This window comes from Zingiber officinale, chromosome 9B (genome assembly GCF_018446385.1).
Source record: "Zingiber officinale cultivar Zhangliang chromosome 9B, Zo_v1.1, whole genome shotgun sequence".
In the NCBI taxonomy this organism is placed as follows: Eukaryota; Viridiplantae; Streptophyta; class Magnoliopsida; order Zingiberales; family Zingiberaceae; genus Zingiber; species Zingiber officinale.
In genome coordinates this window covers 6,356,860-6,377,753 of record NC_056003.1, presented here as the reverse complement: position 1 = coordinate 6,377,753, position 20,894 = coordinate 6,356,860, and the positions used below count along the sequence as shown (strand labels likewise).

Genomic DNA, 20,894 nt, shown 5'->3' with positions numbered 1-20,894 from the left:
ATTATATTTAATTTCTATATGCTTGCCTTTGCTATGATATTTGGGATCATTGAAAAAAGCTATTGCAGCTTGACTGTCACAGTAGACAGTTACTGGACTCTCACTATCCTCAGCAATTTTTAGATGCTTCAGAAACCTTCTCAACCAGACTGCTTCTTGCACAGCTGCTGAACATGCCACATATTCAGCTTCCATAGTCGACAAAGCTACACAAGCTTGTTTCGTGCTGTTCCAGGAGATGGCGCCATCATTCAGCAAGAATGCATAGCCTGATGTGGATTTTCTATCATCCAGGTCTCGAGCCCAATCTGCATCTGAATAACCTTTCAGACTCATATATGATCCTTGAAGACAGAGATAATAATCTGTTGTCGCCTTCAGATATCTGAATATCCTTTTTACTACCTTCCAGTGTCTCGGTCCTGGGTTTGACTGGAAGCGACTGACCAAGCCCACAACATAGCTGATATCGGGACGTGTACACAACATAGTGTACATCAAACTACCAATAGCACTGGCATATGGTTTTTTATTCATCTCAGCTATTTCCTCTGGAGTTTTATGACACATACTCTTGCTCAACACAATACCTTTCACAATAGGTGTATGTTCTATGTTGCAATTAGACATGCTGAAATGATGTAACATCTTATTTATATAAGACTATTGTGACAAACCCAAAAGTCCTTTAGAACGATCTCTTATGATCTTCACCCCTGAGATGTATTCAGCTTCTCCCATATCTGTTGTATCAAATTGTGATGACAGCCACTTCTTGACTTCATTCACATATCCTATGTCATTTCCAGCTATCAGCATATCATCAACATATAATGATAAAATGACATACTTTCCTTTTTCCCTTTTCAGGAAAACACAATGATCCTCATTGATCATCTCGAAACCATAAGATAAAACGACTTCGTTAAATCTTATGTTCCATTGTCTTGACGCTTGCTTTAGCCCATATATAGACTTTCTAAGTCTACATACTTTTTGCTCTTGGCCTTCAGCAATGAAACCTTCTGGTTGAACCATATAGATTTCTTCGTCAATATCACCATTATGGAAAGCGATTTTTACATCCATTTGATGTAATTCCAAGTCATAATATGTCACAAAGGCCAAAATAACTCTTATTGATACAAATTTCACTACAGGAGAAAATGTCTCTTCAAAGTCAATACCCTCCATTTGGGTATATCCTTTTGCAACTAAACGAGCTTTGTATCTGTTAATCGATCCATCTACTTTCCTCTTTATTTTGAGAATCCACTTATTCCCAATAGCCCTTCGGCCCGGAGGAAGATCGACTAAGTCCCAAACATGATTTTGAATCATGGACTCCATCTCTTCAACCATTACAGCTTTCCATTTTTCTCTAACTCTACATCCCAATGCTTCCTCAATGGATTGAGGTTCGTCATCGTTAATTGGAAGTGTTACCAATGCCTCATTCTCAATATCAAACCTCTTCTTAGGTTTGATCTTACGAACATTTCTCCGTAAGTTGGGCTGTTGAGAAGTCAACTCATGACTCGGCATATCACTCCCACTCGTTTGACTAGACTCAGGTATCCCTTTTGACATCTCTCTTGCTGATAATATCTCATCCTCCTCAAATAGAGGAATATTTTTATCAACATCACCTCTGATTGGGAACTCTGTTTCAAGAAAAGTCGCATCTCTCGAGTCTATTTCAGAGATGATTTCATCTAGTTGCTCACCTATAAAAACATAACCTTTGGAGGTCTCATGATATGTTATAAAGATACATTTCTTACCCCTAGGCCCTAGTTTTCCATACTTGTGAGAACTGTCATGAATATAAGCAGCTGCCCCCCAGGGTCTCAGATTACTCAAATCTGGTTTTCTGCTTGTCCAACGTTCATATGGGGTAGATGGAACTGACTTTGAAGGCACTTTGTTAAGTATATAGGCTGCAGTTAATAATGCATCTCCCCAATAGGAGATTGGCAAATTAGCTTGCGCCATCATAGACCTAACCATTTCAAGAAGAGTCATATTTCTTTTTTCAACTACCCCATTTTGCTGTGGAGTTCCAGGGATTGTCAGCTGTCTAATAATCCCTCTATCATTACATATTGTCTTGAACATATCAGACAAATACTCCCCTCCACGGTCAGTGCGTAAAGCCTTAACTTTACGTTCCGTTTGATTCTCACCTTCGTTCATATAACGAATGAAGCAATCTAATGCTTCAGATTTGTGAGAAATCAAATACACATGACCGAACCTAGAGAAATCATCAATAAATGTAATGAAATAGGAAGCTCCATGTCTAGCCTTCACATTCATTTGACCACAAATATCCGAATGAATTAACTACAATGTTGATTCATATCTAATAGCCTTACCAAATGGTTTCCTAGTTGCTTTTTCAGCAAGACAATGCTCACATATAGACAATTGAATCTTAGCCCGAGTGCCCAATAAACCCTCTCTAGCTAATCGATTCATACATTCTTATCCTATGTGTCCTAATCTAGCATGCCAAACCTCATCAGTTATATCTACATCACTAGTTAAAGCAATGTTTGAAAAACAACCATCAATAGCATAATTGACATCTGGTTCTACATCAAGAACCATAAAACCATTTATTAAAAAACCATATCCGATTGACACTGAGTCAATTTTAAGTTCAACAGACCGACTGTAAAAATTAATACAATACCCTAAATCAAGAAGACACGTAACGGAAACAAGATTCCGTCGAATTTTAGGAGCATACAGGACATCATGTAGAAATAAAACTCTACCACCACGTATGTTGAGTTTGCAAGTGCCGACTCCTTTGACTTCAACTCTTGCATTATTTCCCACATAGATCCACTTGTTGCCAGCTGGTACTCAATGGTACTCAACAAATGTAACTCGTTCCCGAGCTACATGGTTGGTTGCTCCCGAATCTATAATCCACAAAGGATAAGAATCAGCTAACAACACTGAACTAGTAACAAAATGCTCTTGAAAAGAAGACACACTTGGATTTACCTTTTTTGGCTCAGTGCACTCCCGAGCAAAGTGGCCCTTTTTGCCATAGTTAAAACAAGTCAACTTGTTTTTAGGTTTTTTTCCAGTCTTCTTGACTATCTTCTTGATTGGGCCCTGTCCCACACCAGCAGCTTCCTGCTTCTTTCCCTTCCCTTTCTTGAACCGTTTTTTTTCCTTGGATCCATATGATCCAGCAGAACCTACAGTCACATAGGCTTGTCCAGAAATCCTTGCGGATTCAACTCTTTCCGCCTCCAATTCTACATGGCGTGAGACGTCAATGAAAGTTTTGATACTCTCACTGTGAGTTAGGGTCTGCTTTATGGTCTCCCAAGAATCTGGAAGTGAACGAATAACTGCTTGAACCTGTTGTTCATCAGTCAACTCATGACCAGCAGTTTTAAACTCCCGAATCATGTTCGACATCTCTTTGAGGTGTTGAACCATTGACACATTCGGACGCTTTTTGTAGCTGTCAAATTTAATTATCAGCTGTCGAAGCTTGCTCAGACTTACTCCACTATATTTTTCTTTAAGGGCTACCCAGACTGCATGAGCCGTAAGATATGACTCATACTCAAAAGCTAGGTTGTCTACCATTGAACTAATCAATATACCCTTTGCAGTGGAGTCCTTTTTCTTCCATGCCTTATAGGCATCAAGATCTCGTCTGTGTTGTGCAGTGGGACCATCTACAGGTACTTCCATAACCTGATTTACAGCCTCTAGAACTTCTTGTTCCTCAAGTACATATTGTATCCTGAGGTGCCAGATCTTGTAGTTATCCCCATTAAGTTTTTCACCTTTGTTGAGTTCAGCTATTATGTTTTTGGTTGTCATAATCTATCATAAATAAACAAATTATTTAGTATTCAGTGTATATCATATGTATGCAATTTGTGATTGACTTAATATTACTTTGAGTTGGTTTACAAAATCAAGTGACAACTATGTTTTCGCTCATCATCCGTATGACCAATCAAATTAATATTAATCAATTCTATTACATACATCCCAACAAATGAACTAATCATTTATAATATCATGAATTCTTTAATTAAATGAACTAATCATTTAATATATCATGTGCTTTTTTAAAATTAAATGAACTAATCATTTAATATTTTATGAACTAATCATGCATCATGTCAAGCAAACAACATAAATAAATGAACACATCATTAACATAAAATTATGCTGCAAATTGTTAACATATAACTAACTGACATGAATGAAATAGACTAACTATTGTTCATATAAAATGACAAAAAATAACAGAACTCTAATAAACTAGATAGACAACTACCACTCCCACTAGGACAGAGACTAGTGCAGTGGCTAATATAATCCCTCTCAGCCTGGACTCATTTGGGGTAATCACAGGCAGGACAGCTTCAAGGTTCTCTATTGGATCCACAATTGGATCCTCTTCTGGTTCCTCCTCGATCATTTCCGGGTCCTCTTCGAACTCTTCCGGATCCTCTTTAGTCATATGATGAAGCAGCTCCTCACATAATACAGAATATGTGACACGTCCTTGATGACGCCCCCAAATATAGTCTATTATCATCCTAGGATTTTCTGACAATGATTGCATCAAAGCTCAAATCCTATAACTGTCCAGGACTGGAAACTCTTCTCGCTCAAGTTTCCAAAACAGATCATCAAGTCGTCCAATGTGTCCGTCGACTCCATAAGCAGAGTTGTACTCTATCTCCTGAATCTCCTCCCTGAGCTGATTTCATCGCACTTCGCGACGAGTCAATGTGGTAATCGTCCGTGCCATCTGAAAAATTGAAAATAAATAAGTCAGTACAAAACCGGCTTATTTCAATTTATACAGGCATAGTACCAACATAATAAATCAAGAAAAACAAATCTTCTCGATTTTCAGGAGTTCAAGTCGACAATTAGAACTAATCTAATTGGTCAGACCCATTGGATCGGTTGATCAGGGATACAGATCCTAAGTTTGGTCCATTGTCCATAATTAGAACTAATCTAATTGGACAGGGATTTTTGTACCTATGTTCTGTAACTTTTTCTCTAGGTCCATTCCTACCAATTTCAGACTTATTGATCAAACTCAGGTCCGTTTGATCAAACCAATGCCCATTGGTTTAAGTCCGACCAATTAGAACAAATCTAATTGTTTTGATCAAATCTGACCCATTAGAACAAATCTGGTCATTTGATCATATTTGGTCCAAGTCTAATTAATCAACCCAAATTAATTTGGGATTGGATCAAATTGGTTCAATTAAACCAACTAATGATTTAAACCTGAACCGGATCTAAGTAGACCAAAATTACTCTTGATCATTTATCATTAATGATGAAATTAATTGAACTCAAGTTTTCAATTAATTAATGAGCGAACAAAATTAATGCTACAGTAGGCATTATTTGGCAAAAGATATATTTTAATTAAAAAACATAAATATATTATGTTTCTTAATTGTAAATGCATGGAGTTTTTTTTTTTAAATGTATTTTATTCTTCACAGCATGCATTAAACGGAAAAAAATTCAGTTTATACACTGAACTCTAAAAATTATCTTCTGCAACTCCACGTTCTATACCACCTCCGCTCGTTTCTTCGCCACGAACCCACGCCGCACACCATCTCATAGCGACGAATGCTGGTTGCCACACACCGCCTCCCCTTTTGTGCAGAAATTGCAAGAGGCAGCCTCGAGTACGCCGCCGGCCAACACACAGAGACAAACTCCATGAGTGTTCATTCGAGGCCTTATAACAGCCGTTGATTACGGCTGATTTTGATGCCGGCAACTGTGGCACATTGCAACATGGACGCAATCTTGCTCGGCTACGGCAAAACTAGACGGAGACCGACTCCGTTCAGGGCAGCGATTATTATCGCTGATCACGACTTAGTCGTGATTTCGCCCAGCAAAAACGAACATAACCAAGTCATAATTTTGATTCAACGAAGAGGTAAGGTTTTAGGATTTATCATGCATTTAGAACGAACTACGCGCTCTGATACCAATGTAGATTTATATTCTAAATGCATGATAAACGAACAAAATAAAGCGGTAAAAACTTACAGCGATCTCTCGCAGATCCGCAATCGGCAATGACAAAAACTCATTGTTGGAAGAGCGATCACAGAATCGGAAAACCCTCCGTTTTTCCACAAACCAAATCTTACCGCCTTGGATATTCACCTCTTACTCTCGTCTCTAATCCACCCTGATTCTCATCCTTGATCCTTGGAGGCATCCCCTTTATATACGGAAATAAACCAGGGGCATAATGGACCTTTTCCATTATGAGTAGTGTGGAACATGAGTCATGTTCCCATATCCCCACTCTCCCCATTTCCAACCGTTACAATCACTCAGCTAGATGCATGTGGTGGTTTGGAGAAAGCAAAAGAAGATGCAACAATGATAGGTGGTGATTGTAGTGCAATGATAACAAGTGCAACTATTGATGAATTTGCAACTACGTTTCATGATAGTGACTTTTAATTTGAGGAGGAAGTTGAATTAATGGACAACACTGGGAACATGATGTTGAAAATAATAAAGGGAAAAATGTAGTGGATGAGATTGACATTTTGAATGAGTTGTTGTCTAGAATGCCACAGGATGAAGGGGATGATGATTGTGTAAACAATGTTGATTTTGGGACTGATGTTGATTCAGAAGGGGAAGATGCGCCAAAAAATCCAATGTATGACCCAATTGAAGATTCTAAAATCCTGTTTTAACTCTCGGTATGATATTCAGTTCGAAGAAAGAGGCAAAATTTGCTATAGACAGTCATTATGTTAGACGAGGGCGTGTCGTAAAGTTTGTGAAGAATGATAGTAAAAGACTTCGAGGTGAGTGCATAAATGAAGGTTATAAATGGTCTATTCTTTATTCACGAATGAATAAAGATACATGTTAGCAAATAAAGAGATTTAACCATGTGCACAACTGTTATTGGAACTGCAAGAATAAAAACATCAAAACAAGCTGGTTGAGTGAAACTTTTGAGAAGAAATTCAAATCAAATCCGAAGTTAGGTACTAGTTGTTGGAATAATTGGTGTGACCCTAAGTTTTGATATTTGGACAAAGGTATAAATTAGGTTATTATTGTATTTGATATGCGCCTGTGAGTGTGCAGGATGCATGTACAACAAGGTAAAGTTCAAGTGTGATCTTGGTAAAGGAAAGTCTAAGTGTGATCTTCGTAAAGGCAAAGTTCAAGTGTGAAGACTTGGCGGTGTAAGTCCAAGTATGTAGTCTCGGCAACGAAAGTCCCAGTATGACTTGACAACATAAATCCAAGTATGACTTGGCAAGTGAGAAGTCCCGAAGGTAAGGGTCTCTTGGCAATAGAAGACCTATTAACAAAGAACAAGTCCGAAGGAAGCTCTTGAAGATAGAGCATGAAGAATGGGAAAGCATCTGAGCGACGCAAGGCTGATGGAGGAGGCTAGAAGGCAAGGTCAAAGTTGTACGGTGGGGATGAGTGCTGAGTGATTGTACTCGGGGTAAAATCCTAGGTTTAGGGTTTACCAGTCGATTGTACTGGTTGTTGACAACCAGTAAACCCGGAGTTGGTTTGTAGTTCTAGGGTTAGCAGTCGACTGGTGACTTTACTAGTCGACTGGTAGATTGAGCAGTCGACTAGACTAAATAGAATGTTCCTGTTTACTTAGTCCATGTAGATCAGTCGACTGGTAAAGGTGATCAGTCGACTGGTATCGAGCTGTTGAGTTGTAACAGTCGAATTTTCATAGAGGCCAGTCAACTGATGACTTTAGCCGTCTATTGTTAGTGGAAAAATAATTTAGATGTTTTCCCCTAAGCTCTATATAATAGAGCTTGGGATGATTAGCTTGGGTGACAAAATTAGAGGTCATTAACCTTTAATTAGAGTTTCTAATCTCTCATGATCCAAGTGCGCGTGATAGAGTTTGTGTCAAGGTTTCTCCACTGACAAAGATAATTGTGCTAGCCAGAATTTTGAGGATTGATCCATCGATGGATTGAAGGATTGTCCACCTTACGAACACACCGTGGAGTAGGAGCATCATCTTCGAACCATGTTAAACGAAACATGTTAGGGTTTGTTTGTTTTCTTCCTTGTTCTTGGCTTTTGTATTCGTATTAGTTTTGTATTTCCGCTGTGTACTAATGAATACCTAGGAAGTGAACTAAGTAAGTGATCGACTATTCATCCCCCTTTAGCCGGGTCAAAGGTCCCAACACTGGTAAGTTCAGAGAAGAGGTACAGAACATTTTATGTGCAAAATTTTCATATAAACAAGCTTATTTGGCTAAGAAAAAAGCACTTAAACTAGTTGAGGGAAACACACAAGAATAATTTAGTCAAATAAGAAATTATTGTTCTGAATTGAAGAGGTCTGATGAAGATGCGTCAGCAATTCTGAAATTGACCATGGATGATGATGGGCTAAGATTTCAAAGACTTTATGTTGTTTCTTGGCATGCAAAGATGATTTCAAGGACGCATGTAGGCCTATCATTGGTGTGGATGGTTGTCTTTTGAAGACGAAGACAGGGGACAGTTGGGCTAGATCCTAACAATAACATTTTTCCCTGGTTGAAAGTGAGACTAAGGACAGTTGAATGTGGTTTCTTCACTTGTTGGACAATGATATCGGCTTTGAAAATCAGTATGGTTAGACTTTTATGTCTGATAAACAAAAATGGTTGATTCCTGTCTTCAAGAGTTTGTTTCCAGATGCGTGCACGCATCGAGAAGCGTGTTCGCGCCTCCCCGTGGTCCTATATAAGGACCCCCAGACTTCGACGGAGGTATGCGATTCTGATCACTGTAGCCACAGTAACGTTGCCTTGCTCTTCTTTTTCCTCACTGCTTGACTTGAGCGTCGGAGGGTCATCGCGCGCCGGGAAACCCCTCCCGGTTCGGCTTCTTTGCAGGTTCGTCGGAGATCCACATCACCAGTCGAAGACAACGGAGAGTGCCACATCCCCAGTGTCCATCGACTCAGCGCTCGGACAGGATCATAGGCTATTGTTGTATTTGATATGCGCTTGTGAGTGTGCAGGATGCATGTACAACAAGATAAAGTCCAAGTGTGATCTTGGTAAAGGAAAGTCCAAGTGTGATCTTCGTAAAGGCAAAGTCCAAGTTTGAAGACTTGGCGGTGTAAGTCCAAGTGTGTAGTCTCGGCAATGCAAGTCCCAGTATGACTTGACAACGTAAGTCCAAATATGACTTGACAAGTGTGAAGTCCCGGAGGTAAGGGTTGCTTGGCAATAGAAGACCTGACAACAAAGGACAAGTCTGAAAGAAGCTCTTGAAGGCAGAGCGTGAAGAATGGGAAAGCATTTGAGGGACGCAAGGCTGATGGATGACGCTAGAAGGCAAGGTCAAAGTTGTACTGCAAGAACGAGTGCTGAGTGATTGTACTCGGGGTAAAATCCTAGGTTTAGGGTTTACCAGTCGACTGTACTGGTTGTTGAGAACCAACAAACCTGGAGTTGGTTTGTAGTTCTAGGGTTACCAGTCGACTGGTGACTTTACTAGTCGACTGGTAGACTGAGCAGCTGACTAGACCAAATAGAATGTTTCTGTTTACTTAGCCCATGTAGATCAATCGATTGGTAAGGGTGATCAGTTAACTTGTATCCAACTGTTGAGTTGTAACAGTTAAATTTTTATAGAGGTCATCCAACTGATGACTTTAGCAGTCTATTGTTAGCGGAAAAATAATTTAGATATTTTCTCCCAAGGTGGCAAAAGGCGAATACGCTCACTCCCAGAGCCCCTGCCAACCCGTCCCAGGGTCAACACAGAGGAGGTAAATCACGAGCGGCTACTAGTCTTTAGAATAGTGACTAGCACATAAGGGAGGCATTTACCTCGGTTTTACCTAGATTCGAACCCCAGACCTCATGGTGGCAACACCTCATGCGCTAGCCACTAGACTCATCCGAGAGGACTAGATATTTTCCCCCTAGCTTGGGATGATTAGCTTGGGTGACAAAATTATAGGTCATTAACCTCTAAGAGTTTCTAATCTCTCGTGATCCAAGTGCGCGTGATAGAGTTTGTGGCAAGGTTTCTCTACACAAAGAGAATTGTGCTAGCCAAAATTTTGAGGATTGATCCACCGATGGATTGAAAGATCGTCCACCTTACGGACACACCGTGGAGTAGGAGCATCATCTCCGAACCATGTTAAACGAAACATGTTAGGGTTTGTCTGTTTTCTTCCTTGTTCTTGGCTTTTGTATTCATATTAGTTTTGTATTCCCGCGGTGTACTAACGAATACCTAGGAAGTGAACTAAGTGGGTGATCGACTATTCATCCCCCTCTAGCCGTGTCAAAGGTCCCAACACTAGTGAGTTCAGAGAAGAGGTACAGAACATTTTATGCGCAAAATTTTCATATAAACAAGCTTATTTGGCTAAGAAAAAGGCACTTAAACTAGTTGAGGCCAACATACAAGAATAATTTAGTCAAATAAGAAATTATTGTTCTGAATTGAAGAGGTCTAATGAAAATGCTTCAGTAATTCTAAAATTGACCATGGATGATGATGGGCTAAGATTTCAAAGACTTTATGTTGTTTCTTGGCATGCAAAGATGGTTTCAAGGACGCATGTAGGCCTATCATTGGTGTGGATGGTTTTCTTTTGAAGACGAAGACAGGGGATAGTTGTTGGTGGCAGTTGGGCTAGATCCTAACAATAACACTTTTCCCTGGTTGAAGGTGAGACTAAGGACAGTTGGATGTGGTTTCTTCACTTGTTAGACAATGATATCGGCTTTGAAAATCAGTATGGTTAGACCTTTATGTCTGATAAACAAAAATGGTTGATTCCTGTCTTCAAGAGTTTGTTTCCAAATGCTGAAAATAGATTTTGTGTTAGGCATCTCTTGAGAAATGATGTGAATAAACTGCAAGTGCACGGTTGTGTCATCAAGTAATAAATATTGAATTCACAGGGACTAGCGATTGAATACCAACTTACTAAGTAAATTTGACTGTCTAGACAAATCACAGGTTTTGGCTGTCAAGAACCAGAAAATCTAATGAAACGAGAAGGAAGAAGCGAGAGAAAAGATGTGATCAAGTAGCTAGGAAGAAATCAGAAAGAAGACAGACAGATAACAGTAAGAAGGTAGAGTGATCAAAGGGATAAGGTACAGAGATCACAGTGAGAAGGCAAAAATATCTCAGAAAAAAGACAGAGAAATCTCAGTAAGAAGGCAGAGAGATCATAAAAGGAAAGTAGAGTGATCAAAGTAAAAGTCAGTGAGATCACAGAGAGAAGTTAGTAAGATCTCAATAAGAAGGCAGAGATGATCATAGTAAGTTCAGTGGATGAAGAAAAATCTAGGATTTTAATTTTACCACAATGTTAACAAACACATGATCTATATCTAGATGTTCTATCCTCAATGGTGATTTGTGTAGGTAGGCTATCCTATAGTATCCGATGTAAACTTTTGGAACTACACCGACGTATCTACTTCAATTGGTCATCTACTTTCAGATGAACAGTTCTAAGAGATTATTTTCCTAACGAGACCCTATCACACGATCCCATGTCACGCGATCCCACAACCCCCTAGTTATCTTCTCCTATTGTGTGACAATGAATTAGAATCTATCCATTAAGATCTATGACACCCTATTAATTCTAGTGGCAAACCGATCTACTTTCATAGTAAACTCTCCACTTCTCAGGTCTCTACAAGTCGGAGGATTAGGTTCTCCTTTTGGTTCATCCCCTAATCCCAGTGGGATACAAATCTCATGCTTTTCATATTTATACAATAGATCCTGACCACAAATTAACATATCACAGAATAAGAACTAAAATATATTCATAGATCAAATCAAAAGCGTTCACACAACAAAAAGCTAATCCCTAGTCATAGAATTTAGAGACTAATCCATACACATGGAGTTACAACCAGAAAACATGCTTTGATTCATTTACAAATCAGATCCAAAATAGGAATTTAGAAAACAAACAAAGAAATCTTAGTCTCGTTACAAGATTGGCTCTCTGGATGCTCCCGATCATCAATCCAAGAATTGATGGAGTCAAATCCCCTTTTAGATCGTCTCTGAAGCCCTCTTGGAGCCCTTGGGCAGTCCCCCAAACCTAGATCCCCTTTAGATTGGAGTGAGGAGCTTAAATAGGAAAAGGAGGTGGATGTGTGACACAGGACATGCCGCTGGGCACAGGTACCCATGTCGGGCGCTGCTGCTTTAGGGTATGGTTGAGCACGACCCGTGCCGTTAGGAACGAGCACCCGTGTTTCCCCAACAAAGAAGAGTACGACCAGTGCCACTGGCCACGAGCACTCTGGTTTGGCAACAGAGAAGAATACGGGTTGTGCCACTAGGCACTATCACCCATGTTTCTCCAATAGAAAGGAACACGAGCCATGCCAGTAGGCATGCCCGCCCGTGTTAAGTCTTGGGATCTTCCTTTCTTGATCTTCAATCCTTGTTTTCGCTTCGTTTCATGCCTTAACACAAGAAACACATAAGAGCAATACCACGAACTGGAAATAAATCAAAATGAAGCATTATGATATGAAATCATAAGTTAATTGCATGCAAATTGGGTCAAGAAATGCATCAAAGCTAATAAAAAATCCCTATATTAAATAGACGCATCAAGTAACATGAAAACAGATAGTTTTCGAGGTGTGGCAATCAAGAATGGTCTTTGGGCTGCAGCAAGAGCGACAAGAGTTGAAGAATTCAAAAGACACATGGAAGATTTGAAGAAAATTAATGAAAATGCATACGCATGGCTGGCCAAAAGACCTGAACATCACTGGTGCAAGGCATTTTTTTTAGCACAATTCACAAATGCAACATTCTTTTGAATAATATGTGCGAATGTTTCAACAGTTTAATTTTAGAGGCGAGGGAGAAGTCACTAATTTTAATGTTTGAGTCGATTAGAAATTTGTTGATGACCAGATTTCAATTGAATAGGTCAAAGGCTGAGAAGTGGGATGGTGTAATCTACCCGAAGATTAAAGCAATGATGGCAAATAATTGCAAGGATGCAGCTGCATTTAGACCGATGATGGCTGATGAGATGCATTTTCAAATCATGGGGTTAAGCAATCAACATTTTAGGTAAGATGAGATGCACTTGCAGAAAATGGGAGTTGACTAGGATTCCATGCCGATCGTGTGGGGCCGCTAGAGTGACGGATTCCACCTTTTTACTACCATATTGGTGTAAGAAAGAAAATCCAGAGGCTTATGTACATCGTTATTACAGCGTTGGGGCGTACAAACATTGTTATTCACGATCACTCATGCTAGTGAATGGACCAAGTTGCGAAGACAAGAACCTGATGAAGTACTTGCTTCAAACCAAACTGAAAGGGATGAGAAGAAATAGCAAATGCAAGTGGTGTGGTGGATTTGGCCATAACCAGAGAAGTTGTAGTACACCTAAAACACCACAATGTTGTGGACCAGGAACAAACAATCCCACAAGAATGCAATGAAATGGAGCGAGATGAGAATAAAACAGCGTTGGATGAATACAATGAAATGGAGAGTGTTGAAGCTACAAAAGGCAACAACATAATGTCGAATATAGATGAAAGATTCGTATCCGATAAGGCAGCAGTAGCATTAAATAAAAAAAAAACAAGTTATTGTAATATTTGTTCTTGAATTGTATTATTGCATGTCAATAATATTTATGTGTTTTTTTTTCTGGCAAAGTAGAGAAAAATCTCCAATCACAACTTTAATTTGCATGTAATCTCCAATAATAAAAAAATTTATTTCCACTTTCTGCATGCAAAGTTTTATTTGCTTCAACTTCCTCATACAAATATTATTACCTACTTGTCCCTTAGATTTTTTAAGTACAAAAGGTCCAAAAATAAGTATAATTATATTCCTATTAAAGTCAGCACTTTACACTAGAATCGAGTATATTTTCTATTAAATTGAGCACAATTTTTTTTTCTATTTTAATATAATTCCTCCTAAATTTAACACTATTTAAAGAAAATCTAGTATATTTTCTATCCAATTATTATCATTTAAAGAAAATCTAGTATATTTTCTATCTAATTGAGGTGGAAAAAGAATCATACTCAATTTAATAGAAAGTATACTAAAATGAGTATAATTCCTCTTAAAGTCGGCACTTTATACTAGAATCGAGTATATTTTCTATTAAAATTATCCCTAATATTTTTTAGGTATAAATAGTCTAAAAACAAGTATAATTCCTATTAAATTCAGTATTTTAAATTAGAATCAAGTATATTTTCTATTAAATTAAGTACGATTTTTTTCTTACTTAATATAATTTCTCCTAAATTTAGCATCATTTAAAGAAAATCTAGTATATTTTCCATCAAATTGAGTATCATTTAAAGAAAATCTAATATATTTTTCATCCAATTGAGATGTAAAAAGAATCGTACTTAATTTAATAGAAAATATACTAGATTTTAGTTTAATGTAACTTTTTATACTTAAAATATCAAGGACAATTAGATAAGTATATTAGATTGGGAAGTGAAAATAATTTTTTTTTCCAATAAGGAGTACATGCAAAATTATGTTTGCCAATGGGACTGCATACAAATTTTTCCTTTTTTTCCTTTTTTTTTTTTTTGTAATTTTTGATGTACGTGATTGCATGGTCACAGGTTATATGACAACACGGAAGTGGAATAAATATTATCGGTAATTTGAAACTCGTGTTATCAATCAATGTAGGTTTTTGATATATTGAATTTATGTAAAATTGGAAATACAGTGTGTCTAGGAATTAGAAATGCATTATTACTGGATAGAAATTAAAAATACATCGTTTCTAGGAATTGTAAAATTATTTAGTATAAACTCGTTTAAAAGAACGATCCATTATTATTGTGTTTCTTATGAATTCAAAAGTTTGGCTAGCTTTTTTGATTAAGATAAACACAAACTAAAAAAATATGTAATCTGGTGCGAAGAGTGGAAAATTCAAAGGGCTTTTGGTTTAAAAAAAACTTCACAATGGTATTATTGAATTGCCTTTTGATGTCATTCAAAAAGAGTTCCTGAGCTTTTGAAATTTGACTTTTTGCAAATTTGAATTGCAAATAGGAAAGAACATCCCTCGAGCTCAAAATTAAACTATGTAACTAAGTTTAACTATTTTTTTTTCACGATTGACAGGTCCAGTCATGTGTTGGTTTATGGAGTGATAGATGTTGCTCACGGTTTGGAAGAAGAAGGCCCTTCATTTTCATTGGATGCCTATGGATATGTATTTGGAGCTAGCAACATTGAAATTTTCTCTCCATTAACATTTAGATAACTGAATTACACACTTCAATTTCTTTCATAGGGTTGTAAATTTTTAGGTAACTGTGGTAGGGTTATATTGGATATGCACTTGATGGTTCAAAAGGAAAAACACTTCTTCACATAGAAAGCTTTACGTTTAACAAGCCTAAGTTTCTGCTCGAATTATCCTTGTGAATTCAGTATTTATCATGGTCCTATGTGGCACGCAGCAATAGTATGTATCTTAGGATTCTTCTGGCTATTGGATCTTTCAAACAATGTAGTTCAAGTAATTTTCTTCCTTCTTGTCCATAACTTTCTCGGTTAATAACCTTGTTCCACTAAATTTACATACATGTATTGTTAGGGGCCAGCTCTAGCCCTCATTGCTGATCTATCAGGCAAATCTCTACTGTAGTCTTCCATAAACATTCATGTTGTGGTTTACAATGGAGTGATCATTGTTTCTTTTGTATATAGGCCATCTTGGCTGTGATATCGCAAATTCTATGTTTTGTTCATGGATGGCTTTTGGGAATATCTTGGGGTACTCCTCTGGTTCTAGTGGAAGTTGGCACAATTATGCATTAAGTTTCTTGAGATCATATGTTTGTTAATCTTGAAATTCTTGCTCTAATTATGTTTAGTGGTTGGAAATAATTTCTGAAAGTTAGTGATATATTTCTTTTAAATGCAGCAAAGATGGTTCCCTTTCTTGATGACAAATGCATGTTGTAAAGCGTGTGCCAATTTGAAAGCTGCATTTTTGGTTGCTATGGTAGGTCTTTGTCATCCATTCCATGTTTTTATGTAAAATTCTTCAAAGTAATTTTTTTGTAATGTCACTATCTTTGTGTTTTTTCTTTCATTCGACATAGGTTTTCATCCTGTTCTGCTAGATGGTCACTATTATTCTCGCGAAAGAAGCACCATTAACCAGTTCAAAAAGTAAGGATGTGGAAAGAGAAAGCACATCGTTAAGGCCTTCAAGAATTTGCCTCAAGTGCTTCTCATCACCTCCCTTACTTGGGTATGAATTGAATTGGATTAAGTATATTATGTGGATGATTCACTCCAACTTCATGAACACATTTGTCCAAATTATTTTAGATTAACTATATGAGTTTAGCTCTTCATGGAATATTTTGAGGGTGTATTCAATCAAGAGATTGAATGATTTTTATTGACTTTTTTTTTAATAATAGTTTCTTGTGGAGTTGATTAATTTTTATTAACTTGTATAGAATCTCGAGTAGTTGTAAAAGAATTATATGGAGTTCTATAGACTTTTACAGACATTTATAAATTTTTTCATGGAAACTTATGGATTTATGAGAAAGAAAAATTCGTTTCGTTATTGCCAATATGATAAACATCGCTCCACATTCCATTCGTTATTGTATCTCTCCATGTATTGACATTTGCTCGTTGTTGTTCTTGAGTATCAGATAATTGATCAAAGCAATCGACACCATGAACTTGTTCTGGTAAGGATGATGAAGCTTCATTATCTAGTTCAATTAGAAATTCATCAGAACGATACTCCTTGTGAAGAAAATTATGTAATTCGGCACAAGCCAAACTTTTCATAATAAAAAAATTATTTAAAAAAAGACCGTAAATTTTAAGCAAAATTAAAGAAAAATTAAAAAATGGTAAATTAAAAAAACATAAACTAAAAAAAATCGTAAACTTAAAAAAAATGTAAAAAAAAACATAAACTTTAAAAAAACTTAAACTAAAAAAAATATAAAGTAAAAAAAGTAAAAGTTAAAAAAATTATAAACTAAAAAAACGTAAAGTAAAAAACTTTTAAAAAAACCTAAACTAAAAAAAAACATAAATTTCAAAAAAATGTAAACTTAAAAAAAAAATAGAGAAAAGCATAAAATTCAAAAAATAATAATAATAAAGTTCAAAAAAAAATATGTATAGTTAATTTTGTAAGAGGGTAACACACCCCTAAAGTAATCTCTATGGTAGACCGTTGACGTGATCAAGATGGTGAAGAAATTATAGTGTTGAATTTGATCAAGGTGGTGAAGATTCTTTGTTGAATATGCGTCAAGTTGGACTGTGTACTATTGTATTGGTAGGCTCTGGACGGGGCTTAAAAAAAAATCAAAATAGCGGAAAGAGAAAGGACTTACTTGTTAAAAATTAAAATGATTTGAAGTCTATAGAAATTTCAATGGTGAGGAGAAGACTTTTTATTTTATATTTAAACTTGAACCAAGTATTTTGGAGAGTTCTTATTAGTTAAAATTTATATCCAAGGAATTCTAAAAGAATTCATGAAAATCTATTAAAATTTTGGATACTAAAAGATTTTCATAGAATTTTAAAAAGTCGAGTTTGAATACCACATGACTTTTTAAAACTCTATAAAAATTCAATTTGAATACCATTAAATTTCTATAGAGTTTATAAAAATCTAGATTGAATACACCTAGACTTTTAAAATCCAAAAAATCATTTAAAGTAATTAAAAATCCAACATTATTGAATACATTCATTTTAAAGGAAAACTTAAGTTGTTCTTCTTAGCTCTTTGATTCCTTGCAGTTATCATGGTTTCCTTTTATCCTCTATGACACTGATCGGATGGGGCATGAAGTGTACCACGAAGATCAGAATGGAACTCCTGCACAAATCGATGCTTACGATCGGGGAGTCAGAGAAGGTGCATTCGGTTTGTTACTGAATTCAGTAAGGAAACCAAAAAGAACCGACCATTTCATCAAGACAGTGAACCTGAAATAAGTCATTTTGAAACTTACAGCCTTTACATTGGAATAGCAAAATTTCAACTCATGTATCTCCATGTTAGATTGTATTAGGCAACACTCCCTTCTTGATAGAGCCAATGTGTCTAAAGCTTACTCCGAATGTGGTTTGGGTGATGAGCAACTTTATTATGTTTGTCGGCATGGCTGCCAAGAACACCCCATGTTAGGGTGATGAGCCTATGCCAAGAACACCCAATGTTGGCTTTTAAGGGGAAGAAGAAGCAAGGCTGGAGTATTATACAATTCATCAGATTGAGCATTGAACCGATTTTCCTTTGAAACAAAGAGCATCAATACCTTGTTTATTAAAGAAGGCAGATTAAACAAGAGCATGAAACAAAGAGCATCAATACCTTGTTTATTAAAGAAGGCAGATTAAACAAGAGCATCTGAACCGATTTATATGGTTGGCATGTGAATCCGTGATTGAAGAAGGTTCTTTGACTTGATGATTAATATTATTTTGCAGGAACAGAGCAAGCAGCCATGTGCTTTTGAAATTAGTTAGGGATTTGAAATTAAAATAGGAATGTATTGGGTTGCTAACGAGAGGAGCACCTTTTACCATGAACGCATTCAAATAAGAATTGAGATGAGAAAACAACTAAGGATGCATGTAATTTTGTTTTGATAGTGATCCTGTCAAAAAGTGAGGAAGATGGTGCGCTGATTAAGTGGTTCTGATATTGACCGTGAGAAGATGAAGATCTAGTGATACGGACTAATCTACATAGTAAAAACAAGAATTGAGAGGAGAAAGCGTTAGTTGCAGGGCTAGGGAGGGAATCTCTGGCACAGACACTCCAACGCTCAAGTCAGAATTGTAATCGAACGAAATGGAGAAGAAGATGAATAGTAGAATAGTAAAACAATGGTGTCCATCCGTGTGTGTGCGTATGCATGGATGTTTCTACGTGTCAAAATGTATCTGGCCAACAGAAAGGATCCCTTTTTATATTGCCTCTCATAATCTCTGCATTAATAAGATGATAAAGAATATCGAGTGTCAGAGTATGTTGAGTGGTAAAGGATGTACGGTAGCCGCCCCATGGTCGGAAGAAGGTTCCATTGCATGTATATGTCAAAATGGTGAAATATTTTCTAATAAGTAGTTGTTATTGTCTAACAGATTATTGTGATTATCTGATAATGTTGTCTCCTAAAATGAGTCTGACAAGGTCTGGGACCGACCGACTGTATGCTAAGAACCTTGTATTGGAAAAGTGGGGAGCTAGGCCCCGTAGGTTCGATCGACCATCGGTCCAACCGGCTGTAGACTTGGAGTCCAGCCTCTGCAAAGTGGGGAGCTAAGCCCCGTAAGTCTGACTGGCTCTAGGGTCGACCGGCTGTAGACTGGGAGCCTTACCTCTGCGAGGTGGGAAGTTGAGCCCTGTATGTTCGACCGACGCTCACTATAAGAAAACTGATATTTAGCGACGAAATATTTTGTCGCTAACATATTAATGTTCGTCGCTAACAAATATTTGCGACGATAACTTTTCATCGCTAGAATCGTCGTTATAAGCTTATCGTAAATAATTATTAGCGATAATTTTTTTTATGTTTCGTCGCTAATAAATTAACGACGTGATTAAATCATCGCTAATTCATTTTAATCGACGCTAAACTTTTAGCGACGAATTAAAATTGTTCGTCGCTAAGAAATTTGTTTGCAACGAATCCAAATGTTTCGTCGCAAACAAGTTAGCTACGATTTTCCTGATTTTGTCGCTAACGCCATATTAATTCGTCGTTAACCCATTTCATTTCGCCACAAACGCCTGCGATAAGTATTAATATGTTCAAGTTATTAGCTACGAATTTGAACTGTTTCGTCGCTAACAAGTTAGTTACGATTTTCCTATTTTCGTTGCTAACAATCTGATTCATCGCTAAACCCGTTTGTATTGGAGAAGTGGGGAGCTGGGCCTCGTAGGTCCAATCGACCATTGGTCTGACTGGCTGTAGACTTGGAGCACAACCTCTACAAAGTGAGGAGCTAAGCCCCGTAAGTCTGACTGGCTCTGGGGTCGACCGGCTATAGACTGGGAGTCTTACCTCTGCGAAGTGGGAAGCTGAGCCCTGTAGGTTTGACCGAAGCTGGGTCTGACCTGTTATATGCTGAGAACCCTACGTCTACGAAGTGGGGAGCGTAGCCCTGTAGGTTTGACCGGCTCTAATTTTGTCTGAGTTTATATTGGAGATTCTGCATCTACTCGGACAAGATGTTGGGTCAAACATTATGTCAGGGATTCATCTTGCACTCATCCACTACATTTGAATATAGAGTTTGGTTTAGCCTAGCGATGTGTCTAGCATTTTCGATAAGACCTTTGGTCTGGTCGGTTAGAGCATTCAATGGTGGCACTTGACTCATTTCAGCATGACACTGATACGACCTATGGTTTCGCTAACTCTGGAGGACTTGGGATCTGATTGGACTAGTGATCCAACCAGCCAACCCAATCTGCCGAGACATGCGACCGTGCTAGCCCCGAGAGTTGACCCCTTCTTGACTTTCACTGTAACATCAACCAACTTTCTTGACATCAAACCCAAATTTGGGGGTCCCACCTTATTTGTTTCAAGTCTAGTCGAAAGAGACTATAAGCCCGACTAACTATACACTTGTGTTTCTTATGTCTCTACTCGAAAGCTCGGTCCTAGTGTTGCAGCTCGAGTTTATTCTGGGTGTTTTTCCCATTTGAATAATTCGTAGTTGTGGTAAGAGTTGAGAACAACAGATGAGCAAGTGAATGGGCACATGACCTACACTCGCTTATA

The 20,894-nt window shown here is 37.5% G+C and overlaps 1 pseudogene; it reads left to right on the top strand.

Annotated features, from left to right (window-relative positions):
• Positions 1–13,054: 13,054 nt before the first annotated feature.
• LOC122025231 lies at positions 13,055–18,277 on the top strand (annotated as a pseudogene).
• The last annotated feature ends 2,617 nt before the right edge of the window (positions 18,278–20,894 follow it).